This window comes from Paramisgurnus dabryanus, chromosome 17 (genome assembly GCF_030506205.2).
Source record: "Paramisgurnus dabryanus chromosome 17, PD_genome_1.1, whole genome shotgun sequence".
NCBI lineage: Eukaryota > Metazoa > Chordata > Actinopteri > Cypriniformes > Cobitidae > Paramisgurnus > Paramisgurnus dabryanus.
Genome location: NC_133353.1, coordinates 14042824 through 14066404, shown reverse-complemented (window position 1 = coordinate 14066404; position 23581 = coordinate 14042824). Strand labels below are relative to the sequence as shown.

General features: G+C 39.0%; 1 protein-coding gene across 2 annotated transcripts in view; it reads left to right on the top strand.

Annotated features, from left to right (window-relative positions):
• The window catches only part of peli1b (pellino E3 ubiquitin protein ligase 1b), a 39531-nt gene that overhangs the window by 3823 nt on the left and 12127 nt on the right, over positions 1 to 23581 (top strand). Inside the window, exon 1 of one of the 2 annotated variants that reach the window (XM_065255194.2) lies at positions 21145 to 21306. The exons of the other annotated variant lie outside the window; for it this stretch is intronic. The gene's annotated coding sequence lies outside the window, so the exon portion shown is untranslated. Of the gene's footprint in view, positions 1 to 21144; positions 21307 to 23581 lie in introns of those variants that run through there. 2 annotated transcript variants of the gene reach the window in all.

The window sequence follows — 23581 nt, the reverse complement described above, 5'->3', positions numbered from 1 at the left end:
TTAGCGGTTCAGAGCTTCCATCTTCTTGCCACACTGATCTTAATCAATGATTGCAAACTCAACCAGTGTTGTGCAGGTTAGTTGCCTCTTTGTAGAACCCTTCTGAAATTTTGCAAATAAGTATGTTTAACAGATCACTGTACTTCCGACATTACAGCTGTATGTGTATGCATGCATGCATTGCATGGATTTTTTGCAAACTGCCAAACCACGATATTGCATTAGTGTCATAGGAGATCTTTAACCACCACATTAACTACTATTTGTGAGCATTTCTCTAACTGAATAAAAATAGCTTTGCTATGTACAAGACAGCATCACCTGGCTCTGCGTGATGTGATGTCATTATATTTTTAGATGTATGTTTTGCAGATTGTTTTGTTAAAGGTTTGTTGATATACACACAGATTGCGTGCTGTTGTATGGCCACTTTTGTTGAGTCTTTACAGTAAAGTTCGGAGGATGACGTATATTGTGGAAACAAAGTCAGGCGGTGGGCACCTCTGAGGAAAAGGAAGAAGGAAATTATTTAAGATCTATTTCATCAATTGCGCTGAAATCAGAGAAAGCTCTTACATATACATTTACAAAACACTGTGCAGCATGTTTACTTACAACACAAGCAGCGAACTCTTTAGTTTGCATCCATTTTAACCCATATTTTTTTCCTGCTCACATTTAAATGAAAGCAGAGGGACCAACGTCTTCACAGAACATCCCCTGACAGTAATCAGAACAGAAGTGGTCGAAAGTGGACAAAAGAGATGGATTTAAATACCGGATGTAAACGCAATGCGTCTCTCCTCTGATCCGATCAATGAAAACACATCTTAACCCCTTCAGACCTGATTTTTCAGGTGTTTAATCAGTGTGCCTTATTTTGATTGGTTGATTCGTTTTTTTTAATTGATTTGAACCACAAAACGTGATGTCCATTCCAGTGGACGCAGGGACTGAACTGAAGGGGTTAATAAAAAGTGTGAACAGCCCCAAGATTTGTCTATTAAAGGTTGTCTTATAGTTACCAAACTGTTCGTGTTCCGTTTTCTGAAGAGGAAATCAAATCACCCATAACACAAACATTTACTAAGAGCAAGACAGGTTTGGATAATTGAATATGTCTTACATATTTGTTTGTTTCTACCTTTTTTGTAATGTGTTTTGTTAGATAATGTGACCTGCTGACTCTTTCCTGCTGTGCGTTTTTGCTCAGAATGACAACATTTTGAGTGGTGTGTGAAAGATGAGACCAGTGGTAATCTGAAGGATGTATCATCCCCCAACACACGCCTCTGGTTTTCCCCCAACTTCCTTTGGGGAGAGCCAGAGCTGATCACTGTGGTTTGTAAATGAGTTATTGTCATGGAGACTGTGGGGTCAGTCACTGCCAGTCAAAGCTGAAACCAACATAAAGATGAGCTCTGAAAGAGAGTATCTGGTACTCAAACCATTGAGGGAATCCGACCCATGTTTTTTTTTTATATAGAACCTGCTGAAGTTATAAAATTTTGCCTGTTTCTTTCGCAAATTGCTTTCCCAAGTTTTACTTGTTTCTGGTTTAAGTGGCTGGCTATATTTAAGATTATCTCTTCACAAATAAGTGAATACTTCACTGTAGTAGTACAGGACTGCTTGATAGTTTTAGAGGAGATTACAAAATTCTCTACTGGGCAAGAAGGGGTTCTTTATATGTATTTGGCCCTGCAGTCTTTGTCTCAGACACATGCACACATTGCACACCATGCGTCTCTGGGGTTGCTTGTACATGCCGTGTGTCTGCATAGTTAATTCATTGTCACAGCTGAGTCTGTTTGTTACTCTCTGGTTTCTGTTCAGTGCCCATGTCATTGAATAATTAAAAAGGTTCTGAAACTGAAGTCCAGCCCCTCCCTTCTACTTCTTCCATCTGTCCGTTCTTTAATCCAGTGGTTCCCAACCTTTTTAGCCCCAAGTACCCCCACAGCCCTATCAGTAAGGCTCAAGTACCCCTTCATCGAAACTTTTGTTTTAAAGACAAACAATTAGTAATATTAATTAATGAATTATAAATAAATTTTAAACATTAAAGTAAAAGGCAGTGACTGATGAAGCATGTTTTTTTCAACAAACCACTATCATTGTTTGCATTTTATCAGCTCATTTGCATTTTAAAAGACACAACCCAAAACGGCACATTTTGCTCAGGCCTACAAAATGGCAATTTTGACATGCCATAATTAATTATCTGTAGGGTGTTTTGAGATAAAACTTCACATATGGACTCTGGGAACGCCAGGGACTTATTTTACAAATCTTATTTTTTTTATCATATTACCCCTTTAAGGGCCAGATTTACTAACAGCTTGCGCATTATGCGCAAACCATCATTTTGGCGTTAAATAACGACTGAACTTACTAAAGACACGCAGTAGATATTTAGCTCTGAAAAGGTGTTATTTTTGCGACCTCATTGCATATGCATTTGTGGAAGTTTTCCTTTTAGAAGCAACATTAATGCGATGAGAGTATTACATTTTACCAGAGGAACATACTTTAAAAAAATATATATATAGTTTGCCAAGCCATGCTATGTTTAATTTGCTGGAGAAAAGAGGAGGAGAATTCATGAGGAGAAGTCAAATCAGGTATTCTAAAACTTCTTTTACCCTTCATCTTTCGTCCTCCGGTTCTTAGTGTCCTTTTACTTAGCTGGAATTACACACTCCGCAGTCCGCATTTTCATTGCGATGTCCTGCCGAGGTCTCTTATTTGCGACCCTGTACTAATTTGCGCTGCTCTTAGTAGATTGCAATGGTCATTATAGAAATGTGCATATGTCATTATTGTGCCTGTGTATTTTATTTGCGCCTTTGTAGTAAATCACACGCACATTTTCCACTCCGGCGCTTATTTGGAATTGAGCTCTCACGTCCTTTTTAGTAAATACCCTAAATTTACTAAAATCTCAATTTAAGTTACTGATAATTAAAGTGTGCAAATAAGTTAAATTATTCTGTTCAAATATAAAGAGAAACAAAATGCGTTTAGACATTCTCTATAAATACAAAATACATCATACGGGACAAGATATGTTAGCCAAAAACGATGCAAACGTTTTTTTTTTTTTTGCATCATTTGAAAATGCAATGGCAGCGGGAATGAATTTTATAACATTATTTGAACATTATTTATAGTTAATAAACTTTGTGGCTTTAGAAACTGTTGTAGTCTTTGTTAAACTTTAATTAACATTAAGACACGTACACATAGGAGTTAGCATTGAGCTTCTTTACTAGCATGCACCGAACTCTGCATATAAAGTTTTTTCAACATACCCCAAAACATCCTGGGTTAAACCAACTACACAAACTGTATGGGGGTGCGCTGGGCGGTACCATTCGCTGCATATACTACATCCCCCTTCTTAAGCTTTAAACAAGGTATCAATCAGAGGTAAAGCAAGGACAGTATGCTGAAAATACCACCAGTGTATATAAAGTAAACATTTGCTATGAACAAGCAACATTAACACTAGACTAGCATACTTATGTAAGCACATAATCCGTAAACCGTGCTGGTTGCCTAACTATACGACCGGCTCTTGTGCATTGCGGTTGTTGCACACTCTTTTCCACATCTTGAGGTGGGTCAATTGAGGCAGGTTTTTGAACAGAGTCATTGCACAAGTTATTGTACATGGAACAGTCAGGTTGTAAGTTCTGTTTGAATGACCTGTCAGGTCTGAGATGACGTCTGTTCCTGCGGTAGATAGTGCCCGATGATGTGACAACATCATATGAGCGGGGCTCCTCTCGGATACTGACAACTGTAGCTGGTTTCCAGGTGTTTTTTATTTTCATATATACTCTCTGTCCCCCTTTTAATGCTGGAAGAAGAGCTGCTGTTCTATCATACCATCTCTTTTGCTGTGATTGAATATGCTGCAGCGCTTCCTGGATGTGTATAGGCGTAGAAGGTTGCAGAACAGCTTTGCTGGCTGGTAAAGTAGAACGTAAGACTCGTCCCATAAGGATCTGGGCTGGAGAGTACTTGAGGCCAGTGACAGGCGTGTTACGGAGAGTCAATAAAGCCAGGTGAGGGTCAGTGCCAGACTGAGCAGCAGCTTTCAGCATAGACTTAACAGTCTTTACGGCCCGCTCTGCCATGCCGTTGGACTGAGGGAAGTTTGGACTGGAGTGTGTGATGTTAAAACCCCAGTCACGAGCAAACCGAGCCATTTCAGCACTGGCAAAGGGTACATGATCTGCGATAAGGATCTCAGGCACACCGTGTCTTGCAAACACTGCCTTGAATTTTGTTATCAGTGAACCTGACGTTTTGTCTGACAGCTGTAGGACTTCTGGATATTTAGAGAAGTAGTCCACAATCAGAAGAAATGAACGTCCTTGAAAGTCAAAAATGTCAGCAGCTATTTTCTGCCAGGGTCCATTTGGGACTGGATGTGAGATAAGTGGCTCCTTTTGATTTTCAGGATGACTCTCTTGACAGCACCTACAGGCTTCCACCATGTGACGTACGGCTTCAGTGAGTCCTGGCCAGTAGAAGCATGATCTGGCGTGAGCTAGAGACCGCTGAATACCCTGGTGTGCCGTATGAAGTCGATTCAGCACTTCCTGTCGTAGTGCACGCGGGATGATAATACGATCATCTTTCATGAGTAGCTCATCATCTATGCTAATAGTGTGTCTGACTTGCCAGTAAGCTTGAGCAGCCAGTGGGACATTTTTCTTTCTGTCTGGCCAGCCTTGCTCATGTAGCTGCCGTATCAGGTGAAGTTCAGGATCTGACTGTGTGGCCTGTTGGATCATGTGCATGATGTTACCACTGAGTGATTCTCCATTCACTGCGTAGATGACCTTCTCTTCACTTAGGTCTAGACTCTCCATTGCATCAGACTGAATGTACGCTCTGGACAGCGTGTCTGCAATGAGCATCTGGCTTCCAGGAGTGTAAACAATGTGAATGTCATACCTTTGTAGCTGGAGCAGCATTCTTTGAAGGCGTGCAGGTGCGGCGCCTATGGGTTTGGAGAATATCGGCTCTAGCGGTTTGTGATCTGACTGAACTCTAATGGGCACACCGTAGACATGCTGGTGGAACTTTCTCAGAGCGAACACTATGGCTAGTAGTTCTTTTTCTATCTGGGCATAGTTCTTTTCAGCAGGCGATAGCGCTCTGGAAGCATATGCAATTGGTTGCTGTCTCTGCATTAAAGCGGCCCCCAAGCCATCTTTTGAGGCATCAGCCTGCACTTCTATCGGCTCCTTTGGGTCAAAATGTCCTAGAACAGGTGCAGCTGCTATGGCTTTTTTGAGATTTTCAAGTGCTGACTGCTGTTCAGGATGCCATTGCCAGTCTGTATCTTTCCTTAGCAACAGGCGGAGCGGTGCAGTGAGAGTGGCTTCGTTGGGAATATATTGCGACAGGTAGCGTGTCATACCTAGCAGACGTTGAAGAGCTTTTCTGTCATTAGGCGGGGGAAATTGCAATATTGCTGCAACCTTGGACTCATCAGGCTTTACTCCCTCTGCGGAGATAACGTGGCCAAGGTAAGTCACCTCATTGACCATGTATTGCAACTTGTCTCTGTTGAATTTCACATTTAGATTCATCGCCCTGTTCATCACTTTTTCCAGGATGGCATCATGTTCTGCTTTGGTGGACGCCGCTATTATCATGTCATCAGCCACCATGAAAACACCTTCAATGTCCCCAAAGCTCTCTGAGTTTAGGCGTTGAAATACCTCACTCGCTGATTTAATGCCGAAAGGCATACGGTGAAAACGATACCTGCCCCACGGCGTGTTGAAAGCACAGAGATCTGCTGACTCTTCGTCTAGTTGAATCTGCCAATAGCCATCCTTCTCGTCTAAGATGGTGAACAGTCTTTTGCCAGCTAACTTACTCCGTATGTCCTCCAGGGTAGGAATATTGTAGTGCTGGCGGAGTATGGCCTTGTTTAGGTCTCTGGTGTCCAGGCAGACTCTCAGTGCGCCATTTTTCTTTTCTGTGATGCAGAGACTGCTAACCCATGCAGTAGGCTTGGAGACTTTGCTTATGACACCCCGTTGCTCCAAATCATCCAGTGTCTCTCTGAGTCTGTCATGGACTGCATACGGTATCTTCCTGCAGCCGTGTATTACTGGAAGAATGGACGGGTCAGTATGAATATGGTGCAATCCTGGAAACTGGCCCAAACCTTGAAATACTGATGGATAGCGGCTGAGGAGCTCAGATTTTGTGGTGGGTGATGATGGTGTAAGGACGTCTACTTTTCTTATGAGGTCCAACTGCACACATGCCTGTCTTCCAAGGAGGGCTATATCTGAAGCTGTAGTCACAAAAAACATCATGTCAGTTGTTTTATTTTTAGCCTGCACATGGAGTTTAACAACACCTTCTGGTTTGATACGGGTGCCTCCATATGACACAAGCACTGTGCTGGTTTTTTGGATGTTCACAGGAACCTGAAGCTGATCAATGATTTTCATTGGAATGACGTTTGCTTCGGCGCCCGTGTCGAGCTTGAAGTTGACTATCGTGCCTGCCATACGCAGATTTGTGTGCCAGCCTGTCTCTGATGTGTCGGAATGAACAACAGTACCGACAAACAGTGTGTCTATCCCAGATATCTCAGTGTCTATGTCGAGCGCGTCCATTTTGGCTTTTGATTTGCACACGAGAGCAAAGTGGTTCTTTTTGCCACATTTTTTACACACTTCGTTATAGGCTGGGCATTGTCTTGGCATGTGAATGCGTCCGCATTTGCCGCAATTTTTTGAATGTCCTCTAGTTGACGTTGTAAATTGTTTGTGCACGGCTGGTTTGTTTGATCTCCATTTAGGCTGCTGTCCTTTTTTTGTAATAGCATGCACAAATTGTGTTTCAGATGTTGCTGCCATGGCTGTAACTTGTGCCCTCGTTACTTCTTTAGCTCTGCACATGTCAATAGCTTTTGAAAGTGTCAAATCAGATATCGACAGCAATCGTTCACGAAGCCCAGAGTCAGTTATGCTGAATACTATTTTGTCTCGTATCATGAGATCTTCAGTTTCTCCGAATTCGCATGTGCGTGCTTTATTTCTTAGCTCAGTGACAAATTTGTCTATGCCTGCTTGCTCAGAGAACGTGTGGGCCCAGAACTGATGTCGTTCAAAGACAGTATTCTTTCGCGGAGCACAGTATTTCCGCAGTGCCGCGAGGACCTCTGATAACTTTTTACGTTGTGGATCCTCATATTCAATCTCAAGCGAGTTATAAATGTCTAGCGCCTCTTCTCCTATGCAATGCAGTAGTACAGCGATCTGTCTCGTCTCAGATTTATCCACTAGAGCTGAGGCAGTAAGATACAAATTAAATCTTTGTTCCCACTTACGCCAATTTTCAGCCAAGTTCCCCGTCAGGGACAAAGGTGTCGGCGGATGAAGCATTTCCATCGTCTCCGTCTCGTTAGAACAGAGGGCTCGTGTTGCTGTTTTCACTGTTCACCCGCGCCGCGGTGACCTTCCGTCACAACTTAATATGCGTGGTGTTATTCAGTGGATGCCGTGACTTCTGACACCATGTTGTAGTCTTTGTTAAACTTTAATTAACATTAAGACACGTACACATAGGAGTTAGCATTGAGCTTCTTTACTAGCATGCACCGAACTCTGCATATAAAGTTTTTTCAACATACCCCAAAACATCCTGGGTTAAACCAACTACACAAACTGTATGGGGGTGCGCTGGGCGGTACCATTCGCTGCATATACTACAGAAACTATTCAGGTTCATTGAAAATAGTCAGATCGCTCTTAATTTGGACATCGCTATTGCGTTTTGGATCATGCAGCGCATTTACTCTTGACAGCTAATTATATTAATGATAAGATTAAAATTACAAAGTTGTCCTTTTTACAATGCTTTCCTCACAAAAATCAATCGTATGTAAATGACTGGACAAACTAAAGACATTTTTATTAAAAGTAAATGAGATCAAAGCAAAATGTAAATCTTTTCGCGTACCCCCTGAAAACTCTTCACGTACCCCCTGGGGTACGCGTACCCCCGGTTGGGAATCACTGCTTTAATCCATTCAAGGCATTTGTATTGTGTTGTTGCAAAAAGCTACCTGTGTCAAAGCCTTGATGCCTTTAGAAGTACCTTACAAACAATTCATATTTTACAAATATAAATAGGTCTACTACTTAGCATCTAACTCTGGACAAATGTGAGAACGCAGCTGCGCTTGCATGTGTGAGAGAGAAAATCGAGTGTGCGAGAGAGAACGAGGTGCCACTCGTGCTAATCATGTCATTTTACCTCGATTTGTCTTGTTTTTGTAATCGTTTGGTTCAAAAATCGAAATTGAAAATCAAAAACGAATAATGCACAGCCCTAGTCCAGGGTCACATTTAGGGCCTTTTTACACCTGGTCACATGTGTTTTCTCTGATCGGATAGCTATCTATATTTTGCCACATAAATGCGTCTTGGCAAAACCGATATAAATCTGATCTTCTACTCCCACGCAAAATGCGAATACACTATTCATTACTCCGCCTTAAAAAACGTAAGATGACGTTTATGCAACAAAACGAAGCACTTACTGTATATTGTACTTGGGCAGGAGACGCGCACCTCCTTGCTCGGCATGAGCTGGAGCGTGCAGTACAAAGCAGCAGGAGAGTGATGGCACAGTGATTTAATGCAGTGATTCCCAACCGGGGGTACGCGTACCCCAGGGGGTACGTGAAGAGTTTTCAGGGGGTACGCGAAAAGATTTACATTTTGCTTTGATCTCATTTACTTTTAATAAAAATGTCTTTAGTTTGTCCAGTCATTTACATACGATTGATTTTTGTGAGGAAAGCATTGTAAAAAGGACAACTTTGTAATTTTAATCTTATCATTAATATAATTAGCTGTCAAGAGTAAATGCGCTGCATGATCCAAAACGCAATAGCGATGTCCAAATTAAGAGCGATCTGACTATTTTCAATGAACCTGAATAGTTTCTAAAGCCACAAAGTTTATTAACTATAAATAATGTTCAAATAATGTTATAAAATTCATTCCCGCTGCCATTGCATTTTCAAATGATGCAAAAAAAAAAAAACGTTTGCATCGTTTTTGGCTAACATATCTTGTCCCGTATGATGTATTTTGTATTTATAGAGAATGTCTAAACGCATTTTGTTTCTCTTTATATTTGAACAGAATAATTTAACTTATTTGCACACTTTAATTATCAGTAACTTAAATTGAGATTTTAGTAAATTTAGGGTATTTACTAAAAAGGACGTGAGAGCTCAATTCCAAATAAGCGCCGGAGTGGAAAATGTGCGTGTGATTTACTACAAAGGCGCAAATAAAATACACAGGCACAATAATGACATATGCACATTTCTATAATGACCATTGCAATCTACTAAGAGCAGCGCAAATTAGTACAGGGTCGCAAATAAGAGACCTCGGCAGGACATCGCAATGAAAATGCGGACTGCGGAGTGTGTAATTCCAGCTAAGTAAAAGGACACTAAGAACCGGAGGACGAAAGATGAAGGGTAAAAGAAGTTTTAGAATACCTGATTTGACTTCTCCTCATGAATTCTCCTCCTCTTTTCTCCAGCAAATTAAACATAGCATGGCTTGGCAAACTATATATATATTTTTTTAAAGTATGTTCCTCTGGTAAAATGTAATACTCTCATCGCATTAATGTTGCTTCTAAAAGGAAAACTTCCACAAATGCATATGCAATGAGGTCGCAAAAATAACACCTTTTCAGAGCTAAATATCTACTGCGTGTCTTTAGTAAGTTCAGTCGTTATTTAACGCCAAAATGATGGTTTGCGCATAATGCGCAAGCTGTTAGTAAATCTGGCCCTTAAAGGGGTAATATGATAAAAAAAATAAGATTTGTAAAATAAGTCCCTGGCGTTCCCAGAGTCCATATGTGAAGTTTTATCTCAAAACACCCTACAGATAATTAATTATGGCATGTCAAAATTGCCATTTTGTAGGCCTGAGCAAAATGTGCCGTTTTGGGTTGTGTCTTTTAAAATGCAAATGAGCTGATAAAATGCAAACAATGATAGTGGTTTGTTGAAAAAAACATGCTTCATCAGTCACTGCCTTTTACTTTAATGTTTAAAATTTATTTATAATTCATTAATTAATATTACTAATTGTTTGTCTTTAAAACAAAAGTTTCGATGAAGGGGTACTTGAGCCTTACTGATAGGGCTGTGGGGGTACTTGGGGCTAAAAAGGTTGGGAACCACTGATAATGTACAGGTCCATGACGGGAAAAAGCTTCACAAAACTCTCAAAGTTATTTTTCTTTGTTGTTTCTTATTTTTCTTTGTACATTTGGAGAGTTGTCAGTGCATAACTCTGACATAACTTTCCAGGTTTATATGAAATGTGTCCCAGACCACCTCCTGAAGTGTTCATTTAAATCTGTCTCACAAACCTTTCGGAGGGCATTTTCACCTGGTCTTTTTACAGATCGGATAGCTATCATGTGTTTTCTATGATCGGAAGTCACCAGGTGTAAAAAAAACCTTAGTCTCTTGTAGGGCTGTGCAAAAAATCGACTGCGATTATCATGCCCGTGTCATCAGTTAAGCCGGTTCGGTGATTAGTATTAAATCGCCATCAGCTGCTTTCAGATGGAGCGGCATTTTTTACACAGACCCCGTAGTTCACCGAGAAGCTAGGCAAAATCAGGTTCATAATCGAGGAAGATTGACTCCGATTATCTATGCGATTTTGCCTAGCTTCTCGGTGAACCACGGGTCTGTGTAATAAATGCCGCTCCATCTGAAAGCAGCTGATGGCGATTTACTTCTAATCACAGAACCGGCTTTACTGATGACATGCACATGATAATCGCCGTCGATTTTTTTGCACAGCCCTACTCTCTTGTTTATTTGGATAATTTGTTTAAAGTGATGATTTGAAACCTCACTGAACACAAATACATGTGTCCCATGTATGGTTCTGCGTAGTTAACATTCTCAGTTCATCCAATCATCCAATCCAGTTCTGCACTCAGTAGTGATCATATTATTGATATCTAGTTATGATCCACCACATTCATAGAGTTAATGCAATAGGTTGTTACATTTTCTTTTATAATTAAACCATTCATGTCTGTGGATATGTTACTTTGGATCACCAAGTGACAGCATGTCTAAAAAGCTTTCAACTTAGTACCAAAGGACACACACTTCTGGACTCAGTTTTATAGCCTGCACTGCAATATGTTGTATGTTCCTGTGTGCATGGAAGGGTGGGGCATTGCAGAGGTCTTTTCCTTTGTGGTGTAATCAGTACCAGATGGAGGTCCACCCTTCTTTTCCTCACTTCAAAAATTTAATTGAAATGCACAACTTTCAGAGCTGAGATTTGTTTTTTGAAACAAAAGGTGTATTCAATGTCCATATTCTGAAGAAGTAAAACAATAATTTGTGTAAGTGATTTAGTCAATTTAACTGAAATTCTACCAGCCCGTCTAAAAGGCTAATATAATTTTCCAGATTTTTATTAACATTATTTTCGATAGGATTAGCATTTTCAGGTGTTTTAATAAGACTTCTGTCATGAGTAGAGCTGTACGATTAATAAGTTTAAAGTAATAAGTTTAATAAGTTTAAAGCTATTTATTTTAAATTTTTATTTATTAATGTTAACATTCTGTTGTTAATGAGTAACAGTTTACAGATTTTTAGTTCATCTTAGTCTAAAATAAGGAAAAGAGACTTTTAAGACTCTCTTGTTTTGAGACTGTTAGCACTTCATGATAACTAAAGGTTCTCTTGTATAGCTTATATTTTTTACCTGAGTGCATTAAATGATTTGGTTGAAAAAAATCAGAATCATGTGAGAGAATTGTGATCGGAGGATGCTTTATATACGCTCATAATGATTATTGACAGGCCTGAATGTTTAGGCTCCTCCTGAACTTATGTTTAGAACTACATTTATTTCCTGTTACAAAATTACATTTACACAAATTTGTGACAGCTAAATCTAACATTTTTTCTAACCAAAAATGTTGTCAAAACTGCAAGTAAGGACAGAGCATTGTTGTCACAAGACACTTGGTTGGGTTTGTTATTTTTTTAAGCCGATCACAGTTTTTTAGGTGCTGGTTTGGAGAAGCCACAGACCACAAACATCTTTTCTATGAAGCTTAAGCTGTAAAGAGTTTTTTTATCTGTCTATCTGCTCTTATCTTGTTTTCTTCATCTCTCAATATCCTCTTTGAAAATCATAACTTATGGCATATCAATGACCTGGTATATTGATATTAAAGTAGCTCCATGTTTTGATATTTTGCATGAAGCAGGAGTGTGTGCGGTTTTTAGCAGTTTAGTGTGAATTGTTTGATTTGCAGAAACCCACATGTTTTCTTTGTGTGTGTGTAGGGTCAGTAGGAAATGTTTGATCTCTCGTGCTGCTTCAAAGGTATCTTGTTTCTTGTTAGAGTTTTTCTTAAGCTTTGATTTGTTGTGAGGGGTGAGTTCAGGCTACTTTGCAGACTTGTGTCTGCATGGTGTTGAAGATTCTTTGTTTGTGTGATATCGCTGGTGCAGCAGAATATAATGGTGTTTCTGCATGCAGACTAGACATGAGCCGGTATGAGATTTTGATGGTATGATAACCTTAAGCAAAACTACCACGGTTTCACATTGTTGCGGTATTTGCAACATTCAAATGTGATATTTTCAAACGTTGGTGTATACGAACAACTTTTCAACTTGGCACAATACATTTTATTTTTAAGCAACATACAAAATGTGTGCCAGGTAAAAATAAATCTTTAAATTATAATATTTTTTTCAAAAAATATTTTTGCAATATATATATATATATATATATATATATATATGTATATGAAAATGTAAACATCAAATCAATTACATGGCAATACATTTTGTGTAAACACAGCTCATACCTTAGAATGGTATCACAGAAAATGTTAGTGGTTTTGAAACCTTGAGTCTTTAAAACCTCTGTATACATTGAAACCGGTTACCAGCCCATGCCTAATGCAGACTCATAGATATCAGATTCATCTTGCCTGATCTCCTCATCTTCTTTGCTTTTAACCACGAGAGAGCTTAAAAATCATATTAGGAGCAGTGTGCTCTGCAGTCACGATGGTGTTGTTTCATGCCAATCAATCTGCACAGTGCAAATTATTTTAAACCCACCTGATAAGCCATAAACTCATAATTACAATGAACGCCATCGCATATCCTCCATTTTTCTTAATGGCAAAAGCATCCCCCCATACAGATCATAAAGTGCAGTGTGAGGTTTTTTTTTTATAATCCTCCAGATTGTTTTAACTCTTTCGCCGCCATTGACGAGATATCTCGTCAATCAAGAGAAAACGCTTCCCTGCCAATGACGAGATTCCCTTTTTAAACCCGGAAGTATTGCCCTATGGCAAGCGGCTGCATGTCCGTGTCTGTTTTAAAGACTGCTCTAAATAGGATCTCTATGAAAAGTCCGTCACAAAAATTTAATTATCTCTGCTTTTTGCTCAAAATGTGGTGTTTTTGCAGAAACCTACCCATATTCAAAAGCGGATTACAAAAGAACCACTGAAGGTAGGATGAAATGTTTTTTTTGTTTGAAAGCAGAGGGTCTGTTCTTTCATTTGGTATATTGTATGTTTATATATTTAAAGAAGAACATTTTCTGGAAGGCATTAAACTTTGGTGAAAATCATGAAAAGCGCTGGCTGGCAACTTTAAAAAAAAAAACGCTGGCAGTGAAAGAGTTAAACTGTTATTTTTACTTTAGTGATGAGGGTTAACTTAGAATGTGTACATACTGCTTAAAATATTAGACTTGATGATATTTTATGAGCACTGTACATTATGTAGCAGTGTCTGAATAGGGTCGAGATGTGGGTTGACAACATGATAATTTTACAAAATATATATAATACAAATACACATGAAACCACAAGGGTATCATTTTTAGATTTATCCGCTCTCAAACACGGGTTTCAAAAAATAGCTGCTTCAGGCTTCCTAATGCCAGATCCGTCAGGATGAAACATCGATACGATGCAAAATTAAGTTAATTGGTAAATGTGTTTCCCTGTGGATTAGCTCTTATTCTCAGTGGTAAAAAACAGTAGGTTGACCAGCTAAATAGTGAGTGATGCCATCTAGTGGGCAGGTGCAAAATGCATTGTCAATCAGCACCATGCAGGAAAGTGTAAATTATCTCAAGACAATCAATTGTTTTATGTTCTGTGTAAAAGCCTGCCTTGTTTGCGAATCGAATTGTTGTGTCGTGCCCAATATGAAGGGTCTTTAAAGCGATAGTTTAGCGCAAGATGAAAATTACCCTATGATTTATTGGTTTGTAAACAATTGCATCCTCTCCAAGAGAACCATTAATTGGAGAGTTTTTGAGTCTTGTTTCAGAGATCTTGAAATGCAAAACTGTTAAGACCGCGGTATACTTTTTTCCGCATCTGGCTCGCGCAGCTTTCCATGTATACTCCGCGTTCGACATGTATACGAAATACAAATGATTTCTTATTCAAATTATTACTCTATCAAACCGTCAGGGCTGCACTGATTTGTGACATTTACAGTACATTAAAAAAATTAGGATAGTGGTAGAAAAGTAGCCGATCCACCATTCACGGCTCAAACATTCACGTAAACCTGCTGCGCGCATCAGAAAATCCAAATCAGGCTTTTGGGGTCAAATGCGTTTGAGTGCAGTTTGGTTTGGATCGTGTGAGTGCGCCCTTATAGACTTGATTTATAAAAAAATCCTCTTCTTGGCTTTAAATGTAGTAGAGGCTAGAAGTTTCCTTTGACACAGTTATGTACAAATTTATGTACGGCTGAGGAATGTATTGCTTGTCTGCATCTACAGCTGCACAACCAACATGCTCCACTTCAAGCTCCCAATGGCCGCACGTGGCGCTTGTGTGTCCCAAAGACCATGCCCATACTGGATACAGATGTGAGATCCTCGCTTCTCATTTCCATCGCCTTCTCTCCTTTTGGATCTATTTTAGACCACAGATGCCACTGAAATGTCTTTTATACTCTCTTGGTGGTAACTTTAAGCTAACACTTCCTACCAACTCTTAAAAAATGAGTTTTCTTTGCTGTTGGACCATAATTTAGACTTCCCAAGGTAAACCATTTGAATGTTTTTTGATGAATTTTGCACCTTGAAACCTTTTCACAATGAAATCTTTGTAGGTGTTTGGTTGTTGTGTTTTAAGACAATGAGTGTGTTTGCTATTGTTAATGCTTTAGTAATTAAATGCGGACTTTCCAGCTCTGTGTTGAAAAACTATATTGCTATTTGTTGCTGTTGTTTAGGGTGTTGTCATGACATTTTTTGTATTGTATTGGGACTTTTCTTGATCTGTGAGCTCATAGGCTGCTTCAGGGCTATTTACCTGTCCATACACTCATGTCTCTGAAATGACAGCAAGTCAGACAGGTTTTGCTTGCCCTCAGAATTGCAGATAATGGCATGCTGGTGTTCCTTACACCAAATTTGTATATCAAGACGTTAACTTATGATACAAACCATTTTAATGTCCTGGGATTCTGCAGGGGTTGAAATTGGATGCTGATAGAAGGGGCTAGTTCACAGATACAAGACACTTTGTTAAAGTGAAATGTTTTGCCACTCGAAACCAACTCTTCTCAATGTCTGATCCCATTCCCTCATCTGATTTAAAACTCAATTTTACAACCAATGGTGTAATGCTGTAGTTAAATTAAATGTGGTCTTTCCAGCTCTGTGTTGAAAAACTGAATTGCTATTTGTTGCTGTTGTTTAGGGCAGTGCTTCCCAATCCTGATCCTCAAGTTTTAGATGTCTCCTTATTTATCACAGCTGATTTAACTCATCAGCTTGTTAGGGAGACATGTTGAACATTTTGGAAGGATGCTGATTAGTTACATCAGATGTTTTAAATAAGGAAACATCTCAAACTTTTTGGAAGGGGGTCCTTGGGGACCAGGATTGGGAAGCACTGGTTTAGGGTGTTTTCATGGCATTTTTTGTATTGTGATGTTTTTGTGTATTGTGTATTTGCATTCTTTCTCCGGAAAGATTTGTCAAACTACACATTATCCCAAAGACGTATCCATTATATGAATGGTGCTTGCTTATGCAATGTCTCTAGCACAGGTGCTCCGGCATTAAAAATAATATATTGATTAATATGTCATGGGGGGTCTGGAATAAAATAAGCTTGTTGTTCACAAAAGTTATTGCACCAGTTGCACACAGTTTAAGGTCGTTGATGTCTACAGCACAAACTGTCTGGAACAAGTTTTGAATGTTAGTTTGATGGTATTTCTTCAAATTCATTACCCTAAGTTAGGGCTGGACGTTATGGTCAAAAATTTATATCGCCGATATACTCCTAAATTCGATACGGTGTAAATCCAATAACTGTATTAATGTTGGATAAACTGCAAAGAATGCCCACAATGAATGTCTGTACTTACAAACTTCTGAACAAATGAATTTGCCAAGTCTATGATGCCTCCTTCTATAAAGCAATATAAATAAAAAATAAATAAATTGATGTTAATCTTTAATTTGTATTTAATTTGTAAATTAAATGTTAACTCACTGTCAAATAAACATAAGACTTTTAAGGCCTCACCTTTAATATCAATAAGGGGCACATGCACCCGAACTTCAGTATAGTTATTGTTATAATGTGAACGGCCCTTTAATCTGGTTGAAGAACAGGCCTAACTCAGTTTAAGTGTGAGCATGGTCTTAGAGAGAACTGTTAAGGATAAAAGGCAGTTATTGGTGTAAACTGGTCGGGGCAACTGGCACGAAATAGCAGGATCCCAGCTTGCTAATAAAAAAACCCCAATAAAGTTGTAAAAGTGAAGCCATGCTGCGTTTAGCCTGGACCAAGTCATTGTAAAGTAGCCGTGCGTACACTGAAGCTTTATTGTGTACAGTCTACTTGCATCCGGGGCCGAGCAGTGATGACAGCAGCTTCTCACCAATGGTGAAAAGCTAAACTATATTCAGTGTTTTGTTTTTGTTTTAAAAACCTGTGGGCTAAGCTTGATCTTTGTGAGTGTAAAGAGTCATTGACATTTCTGCTTTGAAACAGCCACAGTTTTGTGGGTGAGGGCTTGTATGACAGAAGTTTCTGTGTTTCTAGACTGCAGCTGCTCTGTGTGTGTGGAGATCTTTGTAAATGGTTCTTTTTTAGACTCAACACCAGCCTGCTCTGTCCTGAAGGGATTGGGTTATTTTGGAGGTCATCGCACAGGGAGCGAGAGAGCGCGAGACACGAATCAGGACAAAAAAACAACAGGGGAGAGCCAGAGCAGCCCTGTGCAAATAGCAGCTGCTGTTTGTGTGTAAAGCAGGGTGTGCATCTGTCCGCAGGGAAAACTGGTACTGTATTGTACAGTGGCTGGGCTTTATGATGGCTTTTGCGTTGTAGCAGAGACAAATAGAAGTAATGACTGAAGTGCTGTGCATAATAAAGAGGTCTGATAAAAATGTACTCCTGATGGTGAGAAATGTAGATATAAAAAGTTTTTGTAAGAGTTATTTTACTGACTTGTGATAGTCTTGTGTCTGAATAAGAGATTGAGAAAAAAGTAACAATTTGAGAAGACTTATGTATTTATGTGTGTGTTTCTATTCTAATGACCTTATACATAAAAGCCGATTTTCACATCATAGTTTTATTCTCTCTCTTTCTCTCTTTTGGAGTGTGTCATCACAACCAAAAGTTGTGGTTCAGCTCTTTGACCGAGGGATTTAAATCCAGATCAACATTCACGTTGGGAAATGTCGAAAAACTGTACTAAAGCAGAGATCAGGGAGCACATCACTATCCCCGCTGCAGTCAAGATCTTTTTCCAGCATGACACAGATCATCTTGCGCTCCTTATGATCTTATCATAAACAAAAATGCACGCACGTGGTTTCTTGAGAGAAAAATCACACATATTTAGCAAACTTCCGACGCTGTGGAAAAATATGTCACATCATGTCTCTTTACGAAATCTTTAAGGTTTGTGTTTGAATGCACAGACAAATTCCAGAAAATCATTGACAGTGTAAATCAACGATCCTGTGTGAAATACGAGGGGCAATCTTCAGATCTCTCTGATGAAGCCAATACGGAAGTGTCTTTAGCACTATTCGGACGGGATTAGTTTTCCAAACGACGTTTGAGTTTCAGCGTGTCCCCCAGGACGTCTGTGATTTTATGTACCGATTCGGACAGGATTAAAATGATGATTTAAATGCAGGCTATTCCAGAGATGGGAGTGTCTGTTTCATGCATTTGGGCGTTGCAGTAGCACGTGCTCTGGATACGCGTGTTTGTAATGTTAAATATTTTGCTTTAAATGTAAAATCATGACAGAACATGTAATTTAAATGTAAAATCAGACAGAACATGTAATTTATTAATTTAATTTTAACAAATCACAATAAAATATACAAATCCTATACTAAAGTAACATTAGCCTACGTGTTTTATATAACTGTCTGCTTATAACAAACACAAAATAATGAAGAAATAATGATTAATACAATTTAATATCTTTATTAATTAACATTACCATTCCGGAGTTGAACAACTTTGAACGGAGTTTCTTATAATGTTAATGATATATCAGTGTTTAGTCTTAACAGTGTATGATATTCAGCTCGTCTTGATTTAATTACTTTATTTTGCAGAATTCGAAAAAACATTCATATCTGAATGAATGGGACTCAGGAAATACAATATACGCGCATTAGTAAGACCTTACGGCAGATCAAGTTGGCCAAAACACGAAATGAACCGCTTTTCAAAAGATATTGCGGGCAAACACAGACATTTGCATCCGGACGGGATTACATTTCTCAGAGGACCTCTGTGTTCGGCGAAAAACAGTAGGTAAATTGCTCTGGAATTTTTACGGAGGTCGTCAGAGAAAAACACAGACATGGCCGATTCGGACGGGATTAAAAACACAGAGGACCTCTGAGAAGCACGATTTTCTCAGAGGTCCCCCTGTAAAACTAATCCCGTCCGAATAGGGCTTTAAACTGCAATTCATCGACTGGCCGCTTGAGGCTTGCTCCAAAAGAGAGTATATTCCCTTAGACCTCCATGTTAAAATACCCAACGTTACAGTAGAAAAAATAGTGTACAGCCTGGAACAAAGGGTGTTTTTGGTCTATATAGCTAATTTTACCGTGTATGTGAGGGGGGTGGATTTTTTGTAACTCATTCGTATAAATGATGAAGCCTTAAAGTTCTGCATAATTAAGGGCGTGGGCACTTAAATGACGGGTGAACTGCCACTGCTGTCACTAGAATCGAGCTAGCCGGGCATAGTTTCAGCAACCAGCCACCTCAGCTTCACCCATGTCCCACCTCTTTACCCATTTTTGGTTATCCACGAGTGATGTGCGGTGACGCATGGCCAAGATGGCAACGGCAGGCACTGCTTACTTTAAGCTGCAAAAATGTCTTCACAAACCTATGGGTGATGTCACGGACACTGTCCATATTTTTTTACAGTCAAAGGTTAAAGGGCTAAAAGATACAAAGAGAGAGAGAAATATCTACATATGTACTGTGGATCAGACACCTCACGGTACTGAATAAGATTTTGCTGCATGCCAAAGTGTTGTTGTGTGTAAAACAACGCAACTTCAAATTAAAAAGTGAATAATGATTGGTCATTTTAGTGTTTTGTCAGACTTTGGCTTTACATTAGAGTGTCTTTTCAATATAATCAAAAAAATTCAAAAATCCAAAATATTTATTGGCCGATTAAAAATATTTTAAATATTACAAATATTGGTTGATATATTGGCCACTGCAGTGTGCATTGTTCTAGTTTATTTTCTGTTTTGATGGTTAAAAGTTTGCATCCAAACAATGGATCTTTTAGAAAATAGGATTTCACTAACGACTTTATATAATATTTCTTTATATACTTGTCCAGGAAGAACCCTCTAAATGGTGACTGACTGATTGAAAACCTCGTGTTTAGAAAGTAAAGCCCTGTTTACACGAGAGCGCTAGAGGGTGAAAACGTAAAAATTTGTACGAAATATTCACAGCTAGTATTACTGATCAGAGAAAGTGCATTAATTAATTACCTCTATCAAATTGTTGATGGGCCAATTCGTCAGAGGCAAACCAGACGGCTTTGGACGAGACCTGGGAGAACAAGGACGAAGGTGTACGAAGGCGTGTGGACTTGGTGTTGTTGTGTGTCAGTGCTTAACATTGCCACCTAGCCACCTGGAGTGCATTCTACATTGAATATCACACACTTTTGTGTCACCATATGCACACAAATTTCCCCCCAAAACGCTCGTATAACGCGGAATAAAAAGTCTCTAACATAGCCTAAAATCGCATGAAAGAGGGTTGTTAAGAAGTGTTCATTATATTTATAGTTCTGAGCAGGTTTGTCCTGTAATAATTTTTCAGGCCTAACTGTTACACTGACACACAATTGAAGCATTGATACAGGTTTATTAATGCCTTCTTTAAGAGGGCTGATCCGCAGTTAATGTTGTGTAATGTTCTTGTCTTTCTGTGCTTTTGGAAGGTGTGTCATATAACGTCTTTTTTATATCCCCGTCTCTCAGTTTTGTTGTAGAAGTATAGCTTGTTTTATTCTGTTGATACTTATGAAAATGTTTTTACAAAGTAATTTCAAATGTAGTTTTACAGTTTTTGGAATAATGAATACTGAACAATTTTTTTATTTAGTTTTGTTCTTTATGATCAAAGCAGACTCTCACAGTGAACAAAGTCATAAAAGCTGGCATGGCATTTAGAAAAATATAAAAAATCTTGCAATATTGAGTTGTGTATATTGTACTGCAGTATGAAAATGTATGTGCTAGATGGATCTTTGATGGCTTTTGTAGACAAATGGCAAGATTAACCTTTATAGCTCTTCTCGGAACACCTGTGTTCTTGTTTATTGGGTACAAAAACACATCTTTATGTGAACAACAGTCCCTGATCTGTTGCTTTAATAATCGCAGACCAATCAAACATTGTCTGGCGATTGTGTCATCCGAGCATCTTCTGTTACCTCCCTTATAGAAACGGTCTATCTTGTGCCAACGCAGTAGGCATGGATGACAAGACAACAAGTTTAATTATGATTTTCAGGAAGATGCTTTGCGATAGACAGAATTGTTTTTGCACAAGTGGACTTATGTGAAACTATTATAGATTCTGAATACTGCTTAGACTGTGACCTTGTGACAAACACAGATGTGATGCAGGAACAAGGTGTGTTTCCTTATTTAACTTGGTTGTTTCTGGTATAGAAAGAGTATTTATGGGAAGTGCATTTTTTTACTGTATTATTCTGTAAAATTTTACAGTTGTTGTTATTACAGTTCTGTTGGCTGACATTTTGCATATGTGATCTTAATTTTATGTGTCAGGTTTTTTGGGGGGTTTGCGCATTAAGAAGTAATCAAAATGTCTTCATCATTAGCAGATATTTTAAATGTAAAAATGTCACTATTTAAGCCAAAGTATTTAAAACAATTATGACTTTCTGAAGAGTTTTACAACCTCCTCAACACCATGCATTTATCGGACAGATATTACCTGACACTCTGCTGTCATAATTTTTTGCTCTTTGCTCAGTTTTTTTACCATGGCTTTTATTGCTTTGTAGGATAAATCCTTCTTTGGTAGACCTGATAAATTATTTAATCATCATGAAGTTAACGTAGTAAACTTTTATTTATTTTTAGTTTAGTCTGTTATTTAGGGCAAATCTTTCTAAAGCATATTTACATTCTCATTTTTGAGGTGCTGTGAGTGATGGATTGTGCTGACAGTGACATCTTGTGGGTTCAGTGTTGGACAGATCTTTTGTTTCAACAGGAGTTCAAAGGAGTCAGTTCGCGAATTGGGAGTGTTGTGTGCTAATTCAGGTTGGGCAACGCAAAACTGTTACAAAGTGTTACTGTAACAACACTAATAACATTTCCTCGCTGGATATGATTTGGTCTTCCGAGCTTTCACCATCGTGTCAGTTTTGTTTTGTGGAATATGCGCGAGGGAGAGCAGAGAGAAACTGTTTAGAGATACGGCTCTGCTCATTCTCTGTTACGCAAACTAAGATCATCTCTCTTTAATCACATTAAATGAGCCCAATCTTTGTGACCACATGGACGGTGCATCGCACACTGTTGTACTGTTGTACTGACTGCTTTAAATTTGCGCGATCACGCCATCGTTTACTAAGCTGTTTGTGAATGAGACACGGCTGCAGTCACACATGCAGTCTCCGGGAGACTGGGAGAGATCTGCTTTCAGGCAACAAGAAGCGCTCTCACAAGTTCTACAACAACGCTTAGTTGCCCGCAGATGTGCCTGCCTATTAATCGGCCTAATTTTGCAGCAAAATCGGCCAAAGGCGATTTTTTTTTTTTTTTTAAATATGCCAAATTATCAGCCGGGCCAATAAATCAGTCGACCTCTAATAATACGTAACCCAAACAAACAGTCCCAGCGCGATTGTCCCCCTTTCCTTACTCCCAACCGGACTTATTTTTCTTATCTGTAACCCTGCACCTCCTTCTCGTACTTCTGAGTGACAGCTCTTCTTTAGGCAAACTCTCCAAAGTCCTGAACCGATTAATTGAGCGCGTATTGACAATGATATGATTTGACGCGAAGTATAGATGAGCGATATAAATCTTCATTCCATTTTCCTCGCCGTCCCGGAGAGTGCGGCTCACAGTTGTTTAGCTACGAAAGACTTTGGAAAGAATTAAAGGAGCATTTCACCCGAAGAAACATTAATCTTAATCATATTTGTAGTCGAAATGTAACATACATTTAGAATTTAGTGCCTATTTGACCGAGAAATAGGGTTTTTGTAGTCTCACCCCCTCAACAAAGATAATGGACTTCCTTCTTTCAATGAGCAAAATGATGATTTTTACATCATTGAAAGAAGGAAGTGCAACACTAAAATCTGTATTTCTTCTGTCTCAGCGGCAACTGAGGAAATGATGCACGACCATTCAAAAACATGACTGGGGTTCTAACTATACAAAGCTTTATGCAAATGGATGAAGTGTCCATTTAATGCCTTGACCTGCATTTAACGTGCATTTTTGATGCGACTTGCGAACAGCCATGTGTATATCGAAATATCGTAAATGTGCTTAAAAACCATATCACCGTTATTGGGAAAAAACAGTAAATTTAGCAGTCCCTTAACACTGGAACCCATAGTGATGTCTCTCACGAAGCTTTGTCATACAGTGCACCAGTTCTTCATCAAGACAAGCACGCCTGCACACGCGCCTCTTGGTGGATCATGGATCTGATTTGAGTGCAACTTTGTGTGTGTGTGTAACACACGGTGTAACAGTTCAAAACGATTAGTTAACCCCAGCATTTTAGTGGTTAAGTGTGGTTAATAGTGAAACCGGCTAATCGCTGCATCCCTATACAAGAGCACTATTATTTTGGAATTATGAGGTCCTGTCCTGCTAAAGTAAATTACCCACAGTATGCTGGATAAAAATTGCTAAAA